Source organism: Squalius cephalus (genome assembly GCF_949319135.1).
Source record: "Squalius cephalus genome assembly, chromosome: 24".
Lineage (NCBI taxonomy): Eukaryota > Metazoa > Chordata > Actinopteri > Cypriniformes > Leuciscidae > Squalius > Squalius cephalus.
In genome coordinates, this window is record NC_137145.1 from 8313929 (window position 1) to 8321792 (window position 7864).

Sequence of the window (7864 nt, forward strand, 5' to 3'; positions counted from 1 at the left end):
TTGTTGAAAAAAACTTCAGCTTATACAACCAATTGATATACTCACTGTGAACATGATCAGGGAAATGAATTAGCTTGCCTAAATTAAAAGTTTAGTTATGATTTGGATGGAATGACACAATGATAATTTGTAATCTGTTTATTATGTTGTGTATTTTTGTGAACATTTCAATAAAATGCAACAGAATCCTCAGACTGGTTAAAACAGATATTCTTGATCTGACTGGGTACTGCAGTGACTAGGAACTCTCCAGTGGACTTTCTGTCTGTCTACCAGGTACAGTATATAAATACAGCTTGAATATATCTACTTGTGTTATAATGGTGAAGTTACAAATAATGAAAACCATTAACGCACACTTTCATTGGAAGTGTAAGTGAGTAGGGTTCGCCTTTATTCATTTCTGTGGGTGGGAAAATGACAATGTTGTAGCAGCAAAACTTCACAAAAAGAAGACATCAAAAATGTTTTGCATGCAATTATACTCAATTATACCAAAATACACACATAATGAAGGACGTAAAGACATTATTGAGGATTTTGAAGATATCAAAACAGTATCAATAAATAATATCAATAAATGATAAAGTATTATTCAAAAGGTTCTTTGCAAAATGGATAGTTCCAGTCCTTGATTAATATAATTGGTTGAGCCATGTAATCTACAAACATACCTGTGGCCTCATGACATCAGTATTACTGCACCACTGTCTTGTGTTGTGCTGCAGCGTCTGTCCACTTCTGAAGAACTACATTGCATGGCGGAAGAATATTTTGTTCATCAATAGCTTTACATTTTTGTGTCTGCGTGTTTATTTTATGAAACCTTGCCAGGTATGCAAAATAACCATTTTATAAAGGCAATAAGCCCAGTGAAGCTGTGATTTACAGTGAATTTAGAACAGAGAGTTTTAGTTGATTTAACAATGACCCTTACCTGTTCTAAATTCACTGTAAACCATGGCTTTTTGGGGCTTATTGCTTATAACAATGTATTGCTTATTACACCATTACCATTAATGTCCTTTATAGCATGCACAGTTCAAAACATAATTCTTTATGGGGGAAAAAGAGTTCTGCTATTGTTACAGGCCAAGGGACCCTAATCGGGTACTGTTTAAAACCATTTTTCTTAAGAATGAACATACTAATGGCTACTAGTGGAGCACTTAACCTCTTAAAAAAAAAAATCCTTTCCTTTTCCCTTAATCCTCCCTTGTCTGGCTTATGCTATTCTGAGCAATGCCTGCACTTTGTATTTTGAGCACTTCTTGCATTGTTTTTGCCTCTTCACGATGACTCGCTTAATTTAGTCCTAATTTGTAAGTCGCTTTAGATAAAAGCGTCTGCTAAATGACTAAATGTAAAATGTAAATGTAAATGTAGTGGATGCATGTGTGTGTATTCCTATGGCAGAGGTTAGTTGTCACAGAGGCTATGCACCTTTTTCCTAACAAGCCTACTATTTTTTAGATTATGGGAGGCACTTATGGTTTGGAGAAGTTCCACTCAAAAACACTGAAACAAATCATTTCAAATCATAAGGTTGTGCTACAAATAATCTTTATCTGTCAGTTGAGGATGACGTGGTACATCAAGAATATCTATGGCAAGAATATCCACTGTAACAGTATGAATAAAGACAACATATACTGCACATTTGTGGTCTGCTGCCCTGATTTATTAAATAACCATGAATAATTCACTGAAATGCACTAAGAATCTCTTGTTTTTCTCCACAAATCCTCACATCTCCTTCCAGGTTTGTTTTCACAGATGAATAAAATGTAATTGTATTGATAATATAATTATAATAATATAAAAAAATAATATTGATTTTTATGAGAAGTGTTTACTGGAATGCTTCTAAAGCAGAAAAACACAATATTTATTAACTGTCAAAATTACGCAAATCATTGAAATATTATCACTTAATGTTCCAGTTAATGAACATTTTTGATTAAGGCAACATATGTTACACAATACAGATATATATTACTACAGTGAAATATTTTAAACTTATTTTTAATGTTCGATGGTTGAAGGGTCAGTAGAATAATATCATCTTATTGAACCCAGTTTTTGAAAATGGATATTATTGCATTCACAGAGCAAACCTTTTGCTAATTACAGTTTAACAGAAGTTACTCCCATAATTTGAGCAGAGTCATGGGACAGAGGACAAGCCCTACTGTATAAACACTTTTTGTCTAGCAGTGTTATCTATGTTGGTCTCAAACACCTTTTTGCCACATTTAAACATCTCTTTATTCATTCTTTTGTATCATTCATTGAGTAAACTTGCCTAAAGGCCAAGCAACTTAAGACAATGCTTAACTATATCACTGACCTGAAAAGTTTAACATAAAATGTGTTCTTACATGTCACACTGATTTCTCATACTCACACATAAACACACAGACAAACTTTTCTCATTTGTTTCTGTTGTACTGTACATGTTGTAATTTTACTACAATTTTTGAAGTCCAGTACTTAATCACATAGCAATCACCCAGCACACTCACTGAAGAGACCTTAGCAACTGGATAGTAACACTATTGCAAGCACCCAGAACAAGTTTGCATGGGCATGCACCACTGACATTTTCTTTGTAGATTTTCCCGTAATTCTAGTTGTATGTTACTTTTTCCATTTTTGAGCTTTTACTAAATGTATTTCCACAATAGACTTACTTGCTTAAAATATTGCTAAAACCTTTCATACATAAAAAAACATTAATTAATAAAAGTTTGCTGTGTCAACATTCCCCATACACCACTTAAAGGCATTCATCATAAATGGTATATTTTTTCCTGCATGGGCAATAATGATGTTTGTATTCAATAAATGTCATGTTTCTATAAAGAAATTGAAAAAAACTATATATATATATATATATATATATATATATATATATATATATATATGTATATTAGTGCAGTTAGATAAATGTTCAATATTTACTGCCAATTAGTAGTCAAAAAAAATATTATTTTGTAATATTTTTTTCCATCATGCATTCAGTACTAATTGGCTTTGAGTAATAAATTACATTTGTAATTCCATGCAAAAGTCGGATGTTATTGAAGAAATCAAATCTGCTATGCTTTAAGGACTTTACCGCATTCAGAGCCATTTCCTTAATGTTTCAAAACTTGCTTGGCATCCTATTTGCACGTTCCTGCAAATGTTGCCAAATGCCAACCGTGACGACTGCCCTGTGCCTCAGTCTTGTCCGAGCCAAACAGTCTTCAGAAACATGTACTATATATACTTGTTCTCTTGGTCATTTATCTTACAGGACGTGTTACATATGCCTGTGTGATGTAAGTGTCTCAAAAGGAATTCAGAGGGTGGGGTCAAACCTATGGTAAATAGTTGTAAATAATCCTATAAAATAATATAAGTGAAAACATACGTTTAAAAAGTAAACGCTATTCTGAATGTTGTCAATGTCAGTAATGTTTACAACCCTGCCTAAAACTAAAAAATATAGTCACTTTTTTTTCTTTATCTCATGAGACAAAAAGTGGAGAATTATGTGAGACACTTTCAAGGTATGGTAGTGGCAAGATGTTTGTTAGGGACTGTAGTGGGAATGACCTGTACATAGTTGTGTATGTAAAGTATATTCAGGCCAACATTGCAATGCCCTCAGAGTGAATGAACTGTATGAAAGTACTGTCAGTAATGTGCCAAAACATATTAGAGAAGTATGCAGTAAGGCAACTTGGCTTCATTAAAACACATTAAGATGAGAGGTTGACAACTTCACACCTGCTGTGATTTAAACTGTGTTGGAATAGCTCTCATTGTGAAACTGTAAATAGCCTGAGTTCAGCAGCTCATCGAGGCTTCTCTACAGCAATAATTGATAGCCACAAACAGCCAACAACTAAACCTCTCATCACTCACAGCCCTAAATACCTTCAGGGGATATAGTGTTTAGCTTATAAATAAACAGATAAAGCAGAACATGATTTACACACAGCATATACTGTTTTGAGTTCTAAAAAATACATTTTACAAATTAAAGAAAAGTGCATTAAATGTTTTAACACGTGAAATGTCAAAACTCATTTTTTCTTTTATTGGTCGTGACTCGTGTTCCATACAAGGTCCTGAATTATGATACTTGGGTGCAGTGACCCCAATCAAACGACTCCTGTCCTGACACGTGAAAAGCGTCTAAACCGGACACCCACATTCCTCTATCTAGTTTCCGCTGTCAAAGCTACATTTATTTCTGACCATGTCAACTGCTAACACGGACCATAAGGGGAATTCGAACAAACAGCTGCAAGCTTAGATCAGCACCAACTAATTACCTGGCATAATTTAGTTAACTGCAGTCTTGAGCTTTGTATATTTGTATGTTAAATAATTTATTTCAAATAAATTATTAATAGCAAGACGTGTTATATGACAAATTATGACTCATGGGGTCATTTCATTTTTTAAATAACAAGGGTGTATGAATTCCGAACAACTGTCTATATTTTAGAATGCATTTTATTTGTTCACTTTAACATGAAAATGTTAAAGAAAGTTTAAGGTAGACGCAAAGGGGAAACAAAGACCAGTCATCCTGTTGACTGATACGTTTAGATGACATTTTAGAAAAATAGTGAAGACAAAAAAATTGAAGTATGGCTATTATGCAGTGTATTAAAATCACAAAACTAGATTATTTTAAGTAATGGGTCCTTAATGGGTGCTTTTTCTTCAATCTTGTCCAATTAATTATTTAATTATTTATTAAATTAATTTTATATTTGTAATAAGTCTAAATTTCAAGCACTTAAGTATAAATCTTTAGATCAAAGGGTCATATTATTAGAAACATGCAGTGTATCATAACTTTTGGCTGGAAAAGAGAATCAAATTCAACCTTTCTTTATTTAGAAATCTTAGCGTGATCCCTCGTGTGGTCAACAGGTGTAACTGGATGGCGAATGTTAGGCTACTCGCCAGCAACCATTTCTAATGGGAAGACAGAGGCCCTGTCCCAAATGGCACCCTAAGCACTCGTGGTCTTCCTAGTCTGCACTTTCATGACCTAATAGCGCTTTGACTGTCGGGAAGAAGTCTGCTGCATTAGTGCGGGCTTGGCAAAAGTCAGGGGGGTAATCTTTCATAAAAAACTGAAGCTTCCCTGGGCGCCGCCATTGATTAGCGGACCCCCACCTGCTGTTAGCACGCCATTGACTCCCATTCATTTTGGCGTCACTTTGACAGCGAATAACTTTACATCTGAGGCGTTTAAAGACTCCATTTGTCCATTATTTATTTCTAAAGAAACACAAAAATGTATCAAAGGCTCCATTACCTTGTATCTTACGTTATGGCCCCGTAGAAGCAGTTTTTGTAAAAATAGGCTAACGATTGCGTAATAACCACACGACTCTCTGTAGCCCAGTAGAGAAATTACCGTATGGACAGGAGGAGAAGCTCGCGGGCAATCGGGGGGACGTGGAGGCAAAATGACAAAATAATTAATCAGAATACTTAGCAAAAGCAGAATACTTAGCAAAAGCTTCTCCTGCTCCTCATGGACAGCTCCTACTCACACTCTCCGTCTCTGCAAGTTTCGGAAGGGAATGATTCAGATTTCTCTTCCATTTCTTTTACTGTCTATGGCAAAAGTGCGCATCGAGGGCATATATCGACCGCAAAGGGGGGCGCTCGCGAGCACCCTTCTGAGGCCTAAAATGACAAATGCGACACCCTACGGTCTCACGGACTTAACGGACACGCGCACGCGACAGCCATTGTAAGTCCACAAGACCGAAAGTGCATATGAAGTGTGCCATTTGGGACAGGGCCAGAGTAGTCCCCTGCCGGGGTCTGCCCTATGTTCCCACAGCCCTATGTTCCCACGGCCCTATGTTCCCACATTTCTAAGATTTTTTTTTTTTACTGAAAATTTTGAAAATTAGGCCCTATGTTCCCACAACCCTATGTTCCCACAGTCCTATGTCCTCTCATTTAACTATGTCCCCTATGAAGGGTAGGTTTTAGTGCTTGTGCTGGTACAGGGATAGCCCAATTACATCCCAGACAAGTCTCCCTCCTGTAAGAGGTAGGTTTAGGTATGTTAACTAATTAAGCCCTAGTCCCCTATGAAGGGTAAGTTTTAGTGCCTGTGCTGGTACAGGGATAGCCCAATTACATCCCAGACAAGTCTCCCTCCTGTGAGGGGTAGGTTTTAGGTATGTCAAACAATCAAGCCTAATTCCCCCACGAAGGGTAGGTTTTAGTGCTTGTACTGGTACAGGGATAGCCCAATAACATACCAGACAAGTCTCCCTCCTGTGAGGGGTAGGTTTAGGTATGTTAGGGTTAGGGTTATGGTTAGGGCTGTGGGAACATAAGGCTGTGGGAACATAGGGCTGTGGGAACATAGACATGCTCCCCTTCTGCCAAGGGGCGTAATGGGAGCTTAAATAGCAACATTCTCGATCCAAATATGAGGAGGTTGTTTGTCTCATTGGAAACATTACTACACGGAATTGTAATACCTTTAATCCTATAATAAGAATATAACACCCCTCCCTCCCATTTTAACCCATCGTACCTGATTTATGTGTAAAAACATCCAAACCGCTAAACTTCTGAGTTAAGCCTAGCTCTCCTTGAGCTAAACACTGCCATTCGCAATTGCGTCCCCCAGTGGGAAAACAGACTTTCTCCAGATGGAGTTGTCCCAAATGTTCAAGTTAACATCATGATATTGATTTGGATTTGAGTAGTGAAAAAGAAATATACAATACACTTCTAATTACATGTATTTGTTATTAATACGTTTCAGTTATATTTTCTTTGAAAAAGGTTTGAATATTTCTTAGTAGAATATTACCAAGTAGAGCGTTCTGATCTCCTTGTCAGTGTTTCTGTAAGGAATGTCACCATCTTGTGGTCAATGGAGGGACTGCAAATTAGAATTTATTGTTTTATATTGTGTGAATGTGCAAATGAATTGTTTAAATATCAAATGCATTTGCACCCATTTGTTCGCCAATGGGCGTGCAGGTCTGAAAACGAGGTGTGTTCAGGCGCATTGTTGGTGCGTTGCTATTTTGAGGCAACTGAAATAGACTGCGCCATTGACCAACTGAAACCTAGTCTAAAGTCAATGGCGCAGTATTTTTGTTTTTTATTTAAAGAGCACTTTAGTAATATGAGCCTAATAGGCGGGTGCACAACGCGCGTACACTCTGCTTATTACACACACATGGATGCACAGCAGGACACAAACATGCCAAATATAAAATTTATATTTTATACATTTTAATGTATACAATGTAAAAGACTATTATTGTGTACATAAAAATATGGTGGAATCCGGCTTGTCCCGTAGATGGTCTACTTGCACACTTTAACCTTGTGCACGAGCAGATTAGATTCCTCTCTGGACTCAGTCTTTCCACTTGCAAATTCCTCCATATAAATAGCGAATCCGCCATGGCACAAGCGCAACTGGCTTTTAAAGAGAATGGGAGATGAGACTCTGATTGGTTTATTGGACGTTATGGCCAAAACACACCCATTACACATTAAGAGAACAGTGACAAACCCGACCATGCGCCGGGCGCGCCAACGATTTTTCCCGTCGTCAAACTAGCAAAAGTGGATTCCGACACGCCCTAAATGCACTTGCGCTGTGCGCTTTAGACCATGCGCTTAGACCGTTAAAATAAGGCCCCTAGTCTCTTCTCTGATGACATGTTTAGTGGTGTGAGGGCGGGGCTACATGTCACTCACATGAGATCGACCAATAGAGCTGGTAAGTCCCGCCCATCCGTAAGACCCCAACTGGAACTCTAGGTTGAAAAATCGTCAATGCAAGTGAATGGGAGAAAAT